The sequence below is a fragment of the Pelodiscus sinensis genome, chromosome 6 (genome assembly GCF_052426305.1).
Source record: "Pelodiscus sinensis isolate ZL-2025 chromosome 6, ASM5242630v1, whole genome shotgun sequence".
In the NCBI taxonomy this organism is placed as follows: Eukaryota; Metazoa; Chordata; order Testudines; family Trionychidae; genus Pelodiscus; species Pelodiscus sinensis.
The window spans coordinates 17,081,297-17,096,075 of record NC_143057.1 but is presented as its reverse complement, the minus strand read 5'-3'; positions in this window follow the sequence as shown (position 1 = coordinate 17,096,075).

Here is a 14,779-nt window from a genome sequence, read left to right as displayed (position 1 = left end):
GGTACATGAGGAGTCAATGTCAAAGCCAGGAACAAAACCCAAGGGTATTGACTCCCAGACCCCTACTCTAACTAGTACATTCCATGGTCTCCTTCTCAGTTTAATCTGCAGGGCTGATGGATTTTTTCCCCCAAAAAACTGTTTTTACATTAGAAAATTGGAGCTCTGACTGACCAAAATTTTTCATGGGAAATGCCTGCATTTATGGAAAACATTTTTTCATTGAAAAAATAGAATGCCCCAAACCTGAGCTATATTAGCTGAAAACAAAAATTTGTACTATGCTGCCATAGAGCATCATGGGATTTGTAGTTTGGTGACCTCATGCTCCCTTTTTCCTTTGTGGGCTTTGATCCCCGATCTGACTCTCTGTCTGCTGATGCACCAGATCAGGGACTCCCCTGACATACTGCCTCCCTTAGCCAAGAGGTGAGATCACAGTGCATCATGGGAGCTGGAATCTCACCAAGGAGCCTGGCTTCTCGGAATTAATGGAGCATGAGGCAAACAAACTACTACTCCCACAGGATACCACGGTAGCATATCCAGATTAAATATTTCAGTTTTCAGCTAAAATACTTTGACATTTAAGTATTTGCTGAAAAAAATTCCGAACAACTCTAATAAGCAGCCATTTCTGTTGATTCCAGAAAATCTGATAATTAGATATATTCTGGATTGGTTTTCCCCTAAGGAGGTGATCACTTTGCATGACCACACACATCAGACAGTGTATTTTGATTATATTACTGTGTATATTTAAAAATAAATTATCTTTGTTTTACATATGCTGATAGTTCATTTCAATTAAAAGCTTTTTATTGCTTTTAGCTACTCTCTTCATGTGGACTCCATTCTGCTTAGCATAACAGCCAGCTTTATTTCACACTCAAGCTCCCTCAGACTTCAATTTATCCACCTAGCTCTTTTTTACTTTTCCCCCGTTCACTATCTTGGCCTGCTATTGCATTTCTGATGTGATGGATCTTTTTAGAGAAATACATTCAAAGGCTACTGCTGTGACATCAGGGAACTCTCTTATACAAAATTTGACATTTTGCCTATTCTGTCAGAAACCACTGGCTTCCAGTTTGTTACTGAACTGATTGTTATTGATTTCAAAGTACCGCTGCCTTCAGGTTCTAGTGCCATCCCACCTTACCAAACATATATTCATACTTATTCTCTCTGATCTGCCTCACAGCATGCTCTGGCTGATGAAAGTCTGATTATGAAATGGATTCAGATTACTTGACAGGTGGAGTTCCTGATTAACTGCTAATCATGTTATACATGGGTCATGAGACTCATGTCAGAGATATTCCCATGTATTTGTTGGGATGATCTTCTTCCTCTTAAAAAGAAAAATATTTCTGCTTTATATTAGCACCAAGGCACCGTGTAGTATGTACATTATTAGCAGATTTTTACCTGTAGTTTTGGATTGTTAAAATATTATAGCCTCATGCACTGACTAGGAAAGTTGTAGAATCTCCATCACTGGAGATTTTAAGAGCAGGTTAGATGAATACCTGTCAGGGATGATCTAGATAGTGCTTGGTCCTGACATGAGAGCAGGGGACTCTTGAGGTCCCTTCCAGTCCTACAATTCTATGAAGAGTATTCATCGGCGAGGACTGAGCAAAAAAGAATCATAATATTCATGAAGTGTACAATGACATACATATATATATTCTTGCCATGGAATGAAAGTGTGTCTGGTTCTAGAAAACTATATGGACATGGATCTCTATGCTTGAGTCATCCTCAAAGGCACTTGAATCTCACAGAAAGATTTCTGCTGTTTACCCGGTCTTAGGTTGGCACTAATAAGACCCACTTGTCAGCACAAGTCCAGAGAAATAACTTCATATCTTTGGGTATGTCTAGACTGCATCCCTCTGTCAGCAGAGGGATGCAGATTAGGCAGGCTGACATTGCAAATGAGGCAGGGATTTAAATATCCTGCACCTAATTTGTATAAAAATGGCAACCGCGTTTTGCCGACTCAGCACTGTGTTGGCAAAAAGCAGCAGTCTAGATGGGGATCTGTTGAGAAAGAAAGCCTTTTTCGACAGATCCTTACAGGAAAGCCTTACAGGCTTTCTTTCTCAACAGATCCCCCTCTAGACTGCCACTTTTTCCCCGACAAATTGCTGAGTCAGCAAAACGTGGTGGCCATTTTTATGGAAATTAGGCACAGGATATTTAAATCCCTGCCTCATTTACAATGTCGACCTGCCTAATCTGCATCCCTCTGCCGACAGAGGGATGCAGTCTAGACATACTCAAAGATATGAAATTATTTCTCTGGAATTGTGCTGACAAGTGGGTCTTATTAGTGCCAATCTAAGATTGGCTAAACATCAGAAATGAAGGGCAGGACCAAAGAAGTCCTTCCGAAAAAAATATTTAGGAACTCAGAAGAAAGCTTTCAGCCAGGGTTTGCATTTTGCTGCACATATATTAACAATAAACAAGAAGCCTCAGAAGGAAAGTAAGTTTGGACTGTAGCCAGCATGTACATAAAAATGTGGAAGCACCAGCCACTTACATACACTCTCAATTTATTTTTATTTTCTAAATCTAATTACAGACCTCCAGAGTCATCCAGTCCCTAGTGCCCTCTTGCTTAATCTGTTTGCTCCTAGGGAACATTTTTGCATTGCATCCATGAACACCAGGATTCAGCCCCACTCCCTCTCCATTCCCCTGAGTCTCCTTTCAGGTTCAAGTCCTACTAATAGCCTGGCTCTTCAGCCTAGCTTTCAATTAACCTGACAAGTCCTATACCACTCATTTCAATGACTGTGTTTCCTCTTTGTGAAGTGCTCTGGGGTGCTCTGCATGAAAGGCAAAGTACAGGTGCTACTGTGTTTTAGTCTATTATTCAGAATGGAACAACAGAGGTACTAGCTGGCTGAGCTGCCAATGTTCAGGGATTGCCGTGAGGGAGCTGTGGGGCATTTTAAATAAACGATGTGCAATTTCCATACATGTGAAGCTATTTAAGCAGAGGCTGTGACAGACAAGTGCATTTGAGCACAGAGATGAGTGCAGTTGAGATTTCTACTGCTGACAGGTCAAGAGTAGACCAGCCCGGGGAGAATAAATTTGAACTTGACCATGAACAACCAATGAATGGGTGATACAAAAGGAAGAATATAAACTAACAGTAATAGAGCCACATTGACCTGTGGCGGGAAATGAAGGAGAAGAGAAGGGAAGGTGAGACGCGTGACTGAAGATCCAGATCAGATCCAATCAACTCCCAGAGAGCTCATGATGATTACAGCACTTGCTCCTGCACTCCAATTACCATACAGATTGGTTGGTAGTAATTTGGAATGTATGCAGAAGCCCTAACATTTAGTGTGGTCCAAGGGGATATCAGTGGGAGTAATGGGATGAAACTCAAAGGAAATTTTAGAGTGATAGCCAGGGATAAATATTGCTACCAGTCACATCTGTTAGATTGTAGAATAATTTCTTAGGTAGTAGAAACTCCATCACATGAGCCATTTAAAACAGGTTGAGACGGAACATTTAGGGAAGGATTCTTCTCTCAATTGCAGTGGGCTAAACCTGATTTCACAATGGTATGTACTGTATGGACTGTCATAATTTAGAGCTAAATCTGGCTCCTAGGAAACAGTCATTCACTGTCAGGGAGATGGACTACACGATCTAATAGGTATCTTCCATTTCTGAGGGTCAAAGCTAGAGGGGTCCTTTGTAACTCACGGTGATTGAAATAGTTTTGGCCCTGTGATTTTGCAATTATCCTGAACATGATACTTTCTCAGAAGGAAACATTTTTGGTATGCTCTGAGACACTGGCAGAGCTGTCACATTTTTAATTCCATGTAAAGCTCAAAAGTGTGTGAAAGTCCATTTTCTCCCCTCATCCATCACCTTTTGGAGTCTTTCTATCAATCAGCTTCACTCTCTCCAGAACTATTTACTGCTCTAAATCATGTTTCCTAGCCATTATCATGGTAAACAATTTCTTAAGACCATAAAACCTTTTCTTGTTTGTTTTAGAAGATTAATTACACATCGACATTTGTTAGTGCTGCTAATTGAAATGTTGCATGTCAAAGACTTTTCAAAAGTGCTGTAAGGATTTAGGATGTTTTTTCTGCATTACATATTTGTTGACTTTCTTTAATAGTGGAGAACATTTTTCTGTGTGTAAAAGACCAAACTGCTCAAATAATTAAATCCAAAACTTGTCTTAACTTAAAACTGCTGGGTCAAAATCTCTGTGGGTGACTCAACTCAAGTCAGTGAAGTTATACCATCAGAAAAACTGGTCTAGTATATTTTGAGGACCTGGATGGCTTTGGTAAGGGCTATTATACAGAACTATCCATCACTAGGACTTGAGACTCTAGTCTGAGTCAGCCATAGGCAGCATTTATTACCATTTAATAGATGCTTAGGGATCCATAAGTAAGCAATCGGTTGTTAAGGGATAGATCATCCCCTCCATATCATAGTTGTGGAGAAATCATGCACAACTGTTGCCTATTCTGTGCTTATTTTCTGCAAAGACTGTTAACTTTCAGTGGGAATTCAACTATATGGGTGTGTCTAGACTACATGCCTCCGTCGATGGAGGCATGTAGATTAGATAGATCGGCAGAGGGAAATGAAGCCGCGATTAAAATAAGCGACTGCATAAGTGTGTAATATAGGAGGGTGCTAATTTTAAGCATTTCCTATGTGAGCTCAGTGTCCTGTTATCTTTTTAGGTGGAGTATCCCATGACCCTTGTGCCCCTGTGGTAACTAGGCCTGTTCCTCAAATTTTCTTCTCATTCTCACATGAGCAACTCCACTGCTGCATTGATGCAACTGAAGGCAGAATCATAAAATATAGGACTGATGGGACCTTGAGAGGTCATCAAGTCCAGTACCCTACAGTCTTGGCAGGACCAAGCTCCATCTAGATCAGCTTTTACTGATGTTTGTGGAATCTCAATCTTTGGAGAGTTTTGAGAGCAGGTTAATTAACCTTCCTTGGCAATTTATTCCAGTGGTTAAAAAACTTGACAGTGAGGAAGTTTTTCCTAAAGTGCAACCTACACCTCCCTTGCTTTAATTTAAACCCATTGCTTCTTGCCCTGGGTTAAGGAGAATAATTTTTCTCTCTCCTCCTTGTAACAAACTGTTAAATACTTGAAAGTTATTACCATTTTCCCTCTCAGTCTTCTCGTCTCCAGACTAAACAAACTCAATTATTTCAATCTGCACACACAGGTTATGTTTTTAGACCTTTATTCATTGTGTTGCTCTTCTCTGGACTTTTTCCAATTTGACCACATCTTTACTGAAATGTGATGCCCAGTACTGGACACAGTACTCCTATTGAGCCTACTCAGCATGCAGTAGAGTGGAAGAACTACATCTTGTGTCTTGATTTCATTAAAAAAGAAAATCATTTATTGCAATGTAAAAGAAAATGCTCTTCACACCATAGCAGCTGAGACATTCTGAGTCACTGCTGTAAAATATGCATAATTTCCAAAGCCAACTACCCTTGTCCTACAGTCAGCAATGAATACTTACAATTAATATTTTGGTTCTTTGAGTCCTTCACAATATCTACTGTGCCAGACCTTTAGCTAGTATAACTTGTTGCAAGTCTCAGAGAAGTTGCCATATTAGTTTGTATTTGCAAAAACAACTAGGAGTCCTGTGGCACTTGGAAGACAAACAGGTTCATTTGGGCATAATATGCTGCATTGGATTGGAAATTACAGAGGCAAATTGCAGATACTTTGCATTCTACATGTGCTTTCGGACTACTCACTCCCTCCCTCCTTCCTCCAAAAGAACTTTCATTCCTTCTTTTCTTTCTCAGTTCATACAAAGTTGAGGGGTCCTGAGATTTGTTAGTAACTGCCTGGAGCATCTGGTGGGAAAGCTTCCTTTATAACTAAAAGTTTTTTAAATAAATGCTAAAAAACATTTCTAACTTTTAAATCTCATTACTTGTACTCACTTAAAATCTCTCTGTGGTCAATAAACTTGTTTTACTGTTTTATCTAATTCAGTGTGTTTAAGATGGAGTTCTGGATACACTATTTAAAATAATAAGCTATTTAAAATAATATGAGAATAATGGAATTATCATATTTGTATGATTCTTGAAGAAGGCTGGGCATAAGGGCAATACAAGGCACATATTTCTGGGCAAACATCTGGGACTGGGAAGGGGGGATTCAGCTGCAACATAACTAAGCCTGATAAGAGTCTCTCTCTCTCTCTCTCTCTCACACACACACACACACACACACACACACACACACACACACACAAAACTGGCAGTGACTCATGCTGGAAACTCTGAGCAGTCCAGATTGGAGGACACAGCAGCAAGGCATTGTAAAAGGGCACCCCAGGTTACAGGGCAAGGGTGACATAGCTACTCAGTCTGTACTGGGCCCTGATATGTCACAGAGGGAAGGAGGATACCCTTAGTTTTGCCAAAAGGGCTTTTTCTCCCCTTCTCCCCTCAAATTGCTTACTAGTTTTTCACATTAGGCAAAACATACTTTAACCAAGTCTCTTTGCTTCATTGGCAAATGCATTAGCCTGACTAGAAAGCATCTCAGAAACGTATCAGAGGGGTAGCCGTGTTAGTCTGAATCTGCAAAAACAACGAGAAGTCCTGTGTCACATTATAAACTAACAGTTTTATTGGAACATAAGCTTTCATGGGCGAAGACCCACTTTGTCAGATTCATATAGTGGAAATTCCAGAGGCAGGTATAAATATACAGGCATAAGAAAAGAGTTCCAATCAAGAGTAAGGTTAGAGATAATGAGGTCAATTCAGTCAGGGAGGATGAGGCCCCCTTCTAGCAGCTGATGTGGAGGTGTAAACACCAAGGGAGGAGAAACTGCTTTTGTAGTTGGCTAGCTATTCACAGTCTTTGTTTAATCCTAAACTGATAGTGTCAAATTTGCAGATGAATTGTAGCTCTGCAGTTTCTCAATGAAGTCTGTTTTTAAAGTTTTTCTGTTGCAGGATGGCTACTTTAAAATCTGCCACAGTTTAGGATTAAACAAAGACTTTGGGGAATCCGCTGCCACCACCCAAGTAATTCCACAAGAAATCAGGGAAGAAATCATTTGGGAAATTTCTTCCCTAAGGTAAAACTAAAAGAGAAAAACAAGCTGCAGTCTATGGTAGCTGACCCCTCAGTCAGGAACGCATATACACACAGACAGAGCTTCCTAAACACAAAAATAAACGAATACCGGTTGATTAGAAAAAGAAAACAAACTTTTATTATCAAAACAAAACTACAGTTGCAAGCATAATTAAGTGGCTAGATGGAAAGGGCCACCAATTGATCTAGATACTCAGGGGAAACCCCTGGGCCAAAAGTTTAGCTACAAAAAAAAGAAAACACCATTACCAGCTCAGACACTAATTCCAAATTCCCAAACCAGGAAAAACAACAAAATCCTAATGGACTATCTAAACTTTGCCCTACTTACACATTGTAAGAAGTCTGCTCTTGGAGAGAGACGGGCCTCCCATCTCCTTCAGTCTTGGAAGAAACCACTCTGCCTTTCAGGCAAAGGAGGGAAAGCTAAAAACTCCTCTTTCCCTTCCTAGGTGCTGAAGTCATTAGTTAACCCCTAAGTGATGGTCAGCTCTCCTAGTTATGAAAGAGTGTTAAGGGGAATTTTGGAATAGCAAGTTATTTCAAAATTTGGCACTCTCTACAAAGTAAGCTATTTCAAAATAGCATCGAAATAAACTATGCAATTTGCATAGAGCAAATTGTGTAGCTTATTTCGAGCTAAGTGTGCTCTGTATATGCACCCTAAGAGACGTCAGGTTAAAATATGTTGAGGACCATTAATGAAAATAGTTCTACAATGAAAGAGAGTTAAGACTGTATCTCCCACAGTTGTACCTTTAAGTGGTATATGAACACTTTATAACAAAAAGTGTGTATCAGATTGATTGTAATTCAGATGCAGTTCAAATGAATTTAAATGGATTAAAAAAAACACAGGCAATCCACAGTTTGTAGATATGCAGGATGTAGGTCTACAAAACTGATAAACTCAGCCGCATAGCACCTGACCACTGATCTGTTTGGCACTTATAGGTAAAATATAGCTATTTTAGTTTTCTACTACCCACTTTTTTCTAAGATTTGAAGGCATTTATAGTATTCAGTTAGTGTTCCCTTTTCTGAACTAAGCAGCCGAGGGGCATGTTCTCCTGAAATACTGATGATTTCAGTATTTCAGGAGAACATGTTACAGCTTGTGGCTCAAAAATCACTTTATCTCTAGATTATTGTATTAATTATTTTTTTAAATGAGTGTTATGGCTAATCAGGTACCTTATTGAAGTAATTGTTTGCCCAGATGCAAAGTGACTGTAATATTATCAAATCAGCATGCAGTATTTATATGTGCTTTGTATACTAAATCAGCATGGCTATGACAGAGTGGTCTAGAGCATTGCTCCAGCTGTGTGGCTGCAATGTCACTGAAATTTGGTTTTGCTGCCATTCCATGGGGACAGGGCATTGGTCTTGGTTTTGACCAAGGTCTCTGGTCTTGGTTTTGACACTCACCCAATAAAGGAATTGAGGTATTTCTCTTAAATTTCCCAATACCCCAGTTTCTTCCTCTTTAAAACTTTCATACTACTCAAGGACATTGAGGTGTGGTTTTAATTTACTAAGATGAGGACAAAGATTTCTGTTAATAGGCAAATTATCATGATTGTAGACATGATATTTGTACCAGTATCCAAACTGCACATCTTTTGAGGTTAGCCCCTATGTTGTTGACACAGGCAGCTTTCTGAGGGACTCTTCCAGCTCTCTGCTAGACTGGGTTTATTTTTCTTGCATTAATGTTTGTCCCCTGATGATGTACTTGCTGGGAGGTGTTGAAGATGTATGGCAGTTAGTCTTCTACATATTTTCTGCTAGATGAAATTTGCAGGCCCATTACCCTGCTTGACAGGGACAGGGAACCTGCCCCAAGGATTTGCTGAGGAGATAATCCCAGATATAATGTCTAAGGTTTCTCTCTTTTTTTCTTTTTGACTGTGAAGGCATTTTCTCTACACTGCACTAATTACGTTATCATCCTAATTCAAGCTTCATTAAAGCACTTATAGCCCTATTGCCTGGAGCTTAGAGATTTCACAGTTTTTAAATAATCCAAGGGAGAAAAAGAAACACAGATAAGAACTTGTACAGGATTGTCTCTGGAACAGCGCAATGGCATCAGTTGGGAGGAGGGGTTGGGTTCCATAGGCCACAGAGCCCAGGGGGTCTATGTCCTGAACACTTTTAAGCACTGGTCCCGTACTAAATCGGCATGGCTCTGACGGAGTGGTTTGGAACATTGCTCCAGCTGCATGGTTGCAATGTCACTGAAATTTGGTTTCGCTGCCTTTCCATTGGGACAGAGCATTGCCTAAGCCAAATGGTGTTCAGACATGGCGCACAGGGTATGTCTAGACTACAGGGTTTTTTTGAAAAAAAGTGGCTTTTCGAAAAAACTTCCTCTGTATCTAGACTGCTGCTGCATTCTTTCGAAAGCAAATCAAACGAACGCGGAAGTTTTCTTGACCGTGGAAAACCTCATTTTATGAGGAAGAATGCCTTTGTTCGAAAGTGCTCTTTCAAAAAAAGGAGTTATGTAATGCAAACTGTGATTTTTCGAAAGAGAGCACCCAGACTTCCTGGGTCCTCTCTTTCGAAAAAGCGGCTTATTTTTTCGAAAGTACTGATTGTAATCTAGATGCTGTTTTTTGAAAAAGCCTCTTCCGAAAGAGGCTTGCAGTCTAGACATAGCCACAGGGAGTCTGTTCCTGTGGGGTGCAGCACTAAGGAGTCTACTGAGAACTCAACTCCTGGTGGCATTGGCTCATGCACTGTGTAGGTGAGAAAGGAAGATGCCCTTGCCAAACCTGTCAAAACTGAGCAGCCAAGATCATGGAAAGCAGGAGTTATTATTTTGAAATAACCAGCCTATTACTTTGAAATAACAGGCTCAGTAGTGTGGATGCTAGGACTGTTATTTCAAAATAAGGGGAGTTATAACGGAAAGGCAAAGAGTCCAGCCATTCTCAATACTCTTGGATAGACACAGTGGAAGAGGCACTAGATTAGAGTAGCAGCCATGATCCTCAGTTATCCAGTGCCCCTATATACAACTTGGAAAGTGACACAGAGCCTTAAAGTGTTCATAAATTCCATTACTTAAAGGCCTGTTTACATCATGAGATGATGTGAAAGAACTTTAGCATAGCTGAGAATCAAAACCCTGTCATTTTGTGACTTCATATTTTCATAGTTACTGAACAAACTGGCCCCTTCTGGTCTCTGAGTGCCCCTCATCAGTCCTCCGGCTGTCAGCTCTCTGTTGGGGTGCAGTCGTGAGCCCCCGACACTCTGAAAGGGCTTGGGGAGGCAATCTCCCAGAGATATCATTGGAACTTCAGCAAGCCTCACTAAGACTCACCCCACCCGTAGATCTGTTCTTTCTGGGAACAGTGACAGTGGTATTCAATAGCTTTAAAAAGGCTGTTTGGCTAAGTATTATTTTCTTAGAACAAAAACATTTCAGAGGAAAAAAAGATCTTAAGCTAGACGCATGTACAGTCTGCAGTTGCTAATCAGGTATCTACCAGTCTCCTGAGAAGAGCCAGATTGACCCTTCCAGGGGCCAAATTACGTGTTACATTATGTGGGGCCAAAAATGAGGGATTCAGAGTGCAGGCTGAGAGTTGAGGAAGGGGGTAGGTTGTGGATGAGGCATTTGGGGTGCAGAAGTGGCGCCAGGCTGGGCTCGAGGGATCTAGTGTGTGGGTTACAGGGTAGTAGGTTGGGATGAGGTTGAAGGTTGTGGGCAATGGTTAGGGTTCTGGGGGTTTCAGGTCTGGGACAAGGCTTTGAGGTATAGGAGGGGATTCAGGACTGAGGCGCTTATTTGGGACAGCTCCTCTTTGCTGGTGCAAGCCCTGGGGAATGGTGGGGGCAGATGGATCTGTGTGTGGCCCTGTGCTCGCCTGCAGGAACCGCCACCCTCTGCAGCTCCCTTAGCCACAATTCCCAGCAAATGGGAGCTGCAGGGCAGATCCTACAAGCAAGGGAAATGCGCAGATGGAAGTTCCAGGCACTTGTAGCTCCAGCCCTAGGGGAGAATGGCAGCTCACGGCGTGGAGCCATTCCCCCCTCTCACCTCCACACAGGGCAGAACTCACGGGACTTTAGTGGCTGCAACCCAGAGCCCCAGACTAAGGGGGCCCTGCAAAAAGATCTGCTCTTTTGATGACCCAGACATCTTTTTGCAGGGCCCCCATAGCTCTTTTCTTAATCTAGCCCTGCTTCCAAGTGGGGATCCTGATTAGTCTAAGCTTCCAGAAGCTCACTCTCAAACCAAGCAAAATCTATTCCCTTAACACAGAAAAACATTTCACTCCCCTCTGCTGCAGGAAGCGATCTTAACTGCTTAGTCTTTATGATAACACACCTCCTCAGAGAACAGACCGCCTTTTAATTGTTTATAGCCCTTTGATTTGTTCTTTCCCACTATTAGCAAATAAGGCTGGTAACTTGATGGAAACAAGATAGGTCATTTTCACAGCAGACACTTAAAATACAATGGGATGTTCTTATCTGGGAAGTATTGTGCTGCCTTCCTCTTTGTTTTTCCAACAATTCTCCTGTTAAGCTAGACCAGTACATACACACAGGAAAGTCAAACAGCCCAACATCCAGTAACTTCAAATCACTGTTTAGGTCACATAGGGTGCATCTAGACTACAGGGTTTTTTTCAGAAAAACAGCTGCTTTTTCAAAAAAAACTTCACCTACGTCCACAATGTAATCACGTTCTTCTGAAAGAAAATTGAAAGAATGCAGGGTTTTTTCCAACATTTGTAAACCTCAATTTATGAGGAATAACGCCTTTTCTGAAAGAGCTCTTTTGGAAAAAGGCCTGTGTGGATGCGGAAGAGGCAGTTCTTTCGAAAATAGAGGCCTCCAGGAAAAAGCACAAGTGTCCTGGTGGACACTCTGTCCACACTAATTATAGCTCTATAGTTCCTGTCTCCAGCCACATCTTAAAGCTACAGGAACCCAGGGCAAGCTTTGTGGCAGGAAGCCAGCCTCAGAGCAGCACCCTGACCATGTGGCTCTCTCTGCCACAGCAAGAACCACCCATGGCACAGCCACAAGCCCCCCAAACTTCTCCTGGACCTTCCAGGGAGCTGCCAAAGGAGTCACAGGACCCACACAGGGGCACCAAATGCCAGGTACCATCCTGCTTGGGGGCAGAGATCTGGGTCCTCCTGGAGCTCTGGGGCAAGGAAGAGTCCCTCCAGGAATTCCAGTCACACCACAGAAATGCTCTTGCCCAGAGAGGACACCACCTCCGCACTTGACCAAGTGAGGGCCAAGGTCAAGGAGCTGCAGCAAGGCTACGCATGGGCCAGGGAGTGCAGCTCCTGCTCTGGGGCAGGACCCCACTCCTGCTCCCATAACACAGAGCTCCACCAGATTCTGGGTGGTGAGCAAGCCCTGTCCTCATGCATACTGGTGGACTCAGGGATGGATTCATCCATGGTCACCCAGCTGGAGCTCCTGGAGGAGGAAGAGGACAATGACCAACAGCAGCTGCAGAACGAGGAGGACACTGGCAATGTTGTCACCCTCAGCCTGGAGCCGTTATCCCAGGCTCTGGACATCTCCCAGGCATCACCTACTGCCACAGAGGAAACATCAGGTGAGTGCTGTCAGGGTGTCACACAAGGTGGGGGAGGTGGGAGCACAGTGGATGGGGCATGATTGTCGCTCAACATGCTCAGTCTGGACAGCATGCAGCTGGCCATCCACATGCAAGCACGTGCTGTGGCAGTGTGCAACACACGGTCTCAGGAGCCAGTCCCAGAGCACACACAGGCTGCTACTCACAGCCTGGGAGGAGACTCCACACAGTCTGACTTCTGGGAGGGATGTCCTTCCCCCGCCAAACACTGCCAGAAACAGACTGGGCACAATGGCACATGAACGACTCCACACAGACCAATGACTGTTGCACTTAGCACATGGCCATGCCTGCAAGCACGAGGCACCATCCGCTCCTGCAGACAGTGCTGTCAGGTACAGGTATGTGTGTATGGGCCTTAGGGCGGGTCAGAACACTCCAGGCCCCTCTTCCGCACATGGGAGCCCAGTCTGGCTGCACACTTCCCTGGCCTGCTTGTCCAAGGAGAGGAGAGGCAAGCGGGCAGGATGGTCCCCTGGTCACACGTGGCCTTGCTCTCGGGACATCACCGTCCCCTGTTCCAAGGACAGTTGCTTGCTGCTCAAAGAGGAGAGCACGCCCTCAGGGACAGTGTCTGCAGGGATGACTGTCTTGTCTCTCCCTCTTGTCCTCTCCCTCTTGTCCTCCATAGCTGGACCAGCCATCACCAAGGGGCAAGCCACACCAGCCCAGCCAGCAGACCAAAGCTGGGGGAGCAAGCACTGGTGGATCCACCATGACCTCATGTGACAGCACATTTCAGTCCTGCGAGACATGCAGCAAACAGTCGTCCAAAAAGTCCGCGATGATGCTGAGTGGCACAATTACATGTGGGACCAGTTGGTGTGCAAGGCGAAAACATGTGTGCCACCATCTGGGAGGTCATGGCATACCCAGGTCCTGTCCCCGTTCCTGCACTACCTGCTCCTGCTCCCCCCACTCCGGCCCCCCATTCCTCCACCCCGCCCCCCGCCCCTGCTCCCCCTGCCATCCCTGACCACTCTTCAGCCCCCCCCCGCCCAGCCCCCTGTTGTCCCAGGCTGCTCCAACCGTGAGTCTGTTGGGGTCCCTGGACCTGATGTGACACTTGGAAGTGCTCCACATGACACTCCCAGCCCTGAGCCCTCCTCCTCGTTCTCAGCCCCCCTCCAGGTTCTGAGCCCGCTCCACCCCAGTTACTTTGATTTTAAAGAACTAAATACAAAGTTTATTTTGAAATCAAAACTTGTGACTTTATTAATTGTCCAGGGAATGGGGAAAGGGTGGGGTAGTGTTGGGAAAGGTATTGGGGGGGCAAGGCACAAGCCCCCATTATGGAGGCCCTGGGGAGAGTTACTGGGCTCCTTCAGAGAACCTCTTCCTCAGGGCCTCCCAGATGCACACCCCGGGCTGAGAGGCCTGGCGGATGGCAGCTTTAAGGGGCTGTTCAAACTGCCTCCTCTCGCCACCAGCCTGTGACTCCCACCCCAGGAGGAAGGCCTCCCCTTTGTTCTCCACCAGGTTGTGGAGCATGCAACATGCAGAAGCCACCTCAGGGATGTTGCGCTCCCCCACATTGAGGTGTGTCAGCAGGCACCTGAACCGGACCATGAGGCACTTGCATGCAAGCCCAGTTTAGGTTCTCATTACATTGCTCCCTGCTCAGGTCTAGGTGGCCAGTGTAGGGCTTTATGAGCCACAGCATCAGTGGGTAGGCCACATTGCCCATGATGCAAGTTGGCATCTGCATGTCCCCAACCACAAAGTCCCACTGGGGGAAGAATGTTCCATCCTGCAGCCTGCAGTAGAGGCTAGAGTTCCTAAATATGCGGGCATCATGTGCCCAGCCCGACCACCCTATAAAAATGTCTGAAAACTGTCCCCGGTGGTCGACCAGGGCCTGCAGCACCATGGAGAAGTAGCCCTTCCTGTAAATAAACTGGACCACTCAATAGTGTGGTGCGTGGATCGGGATGTGTGTCCCATCGATCACT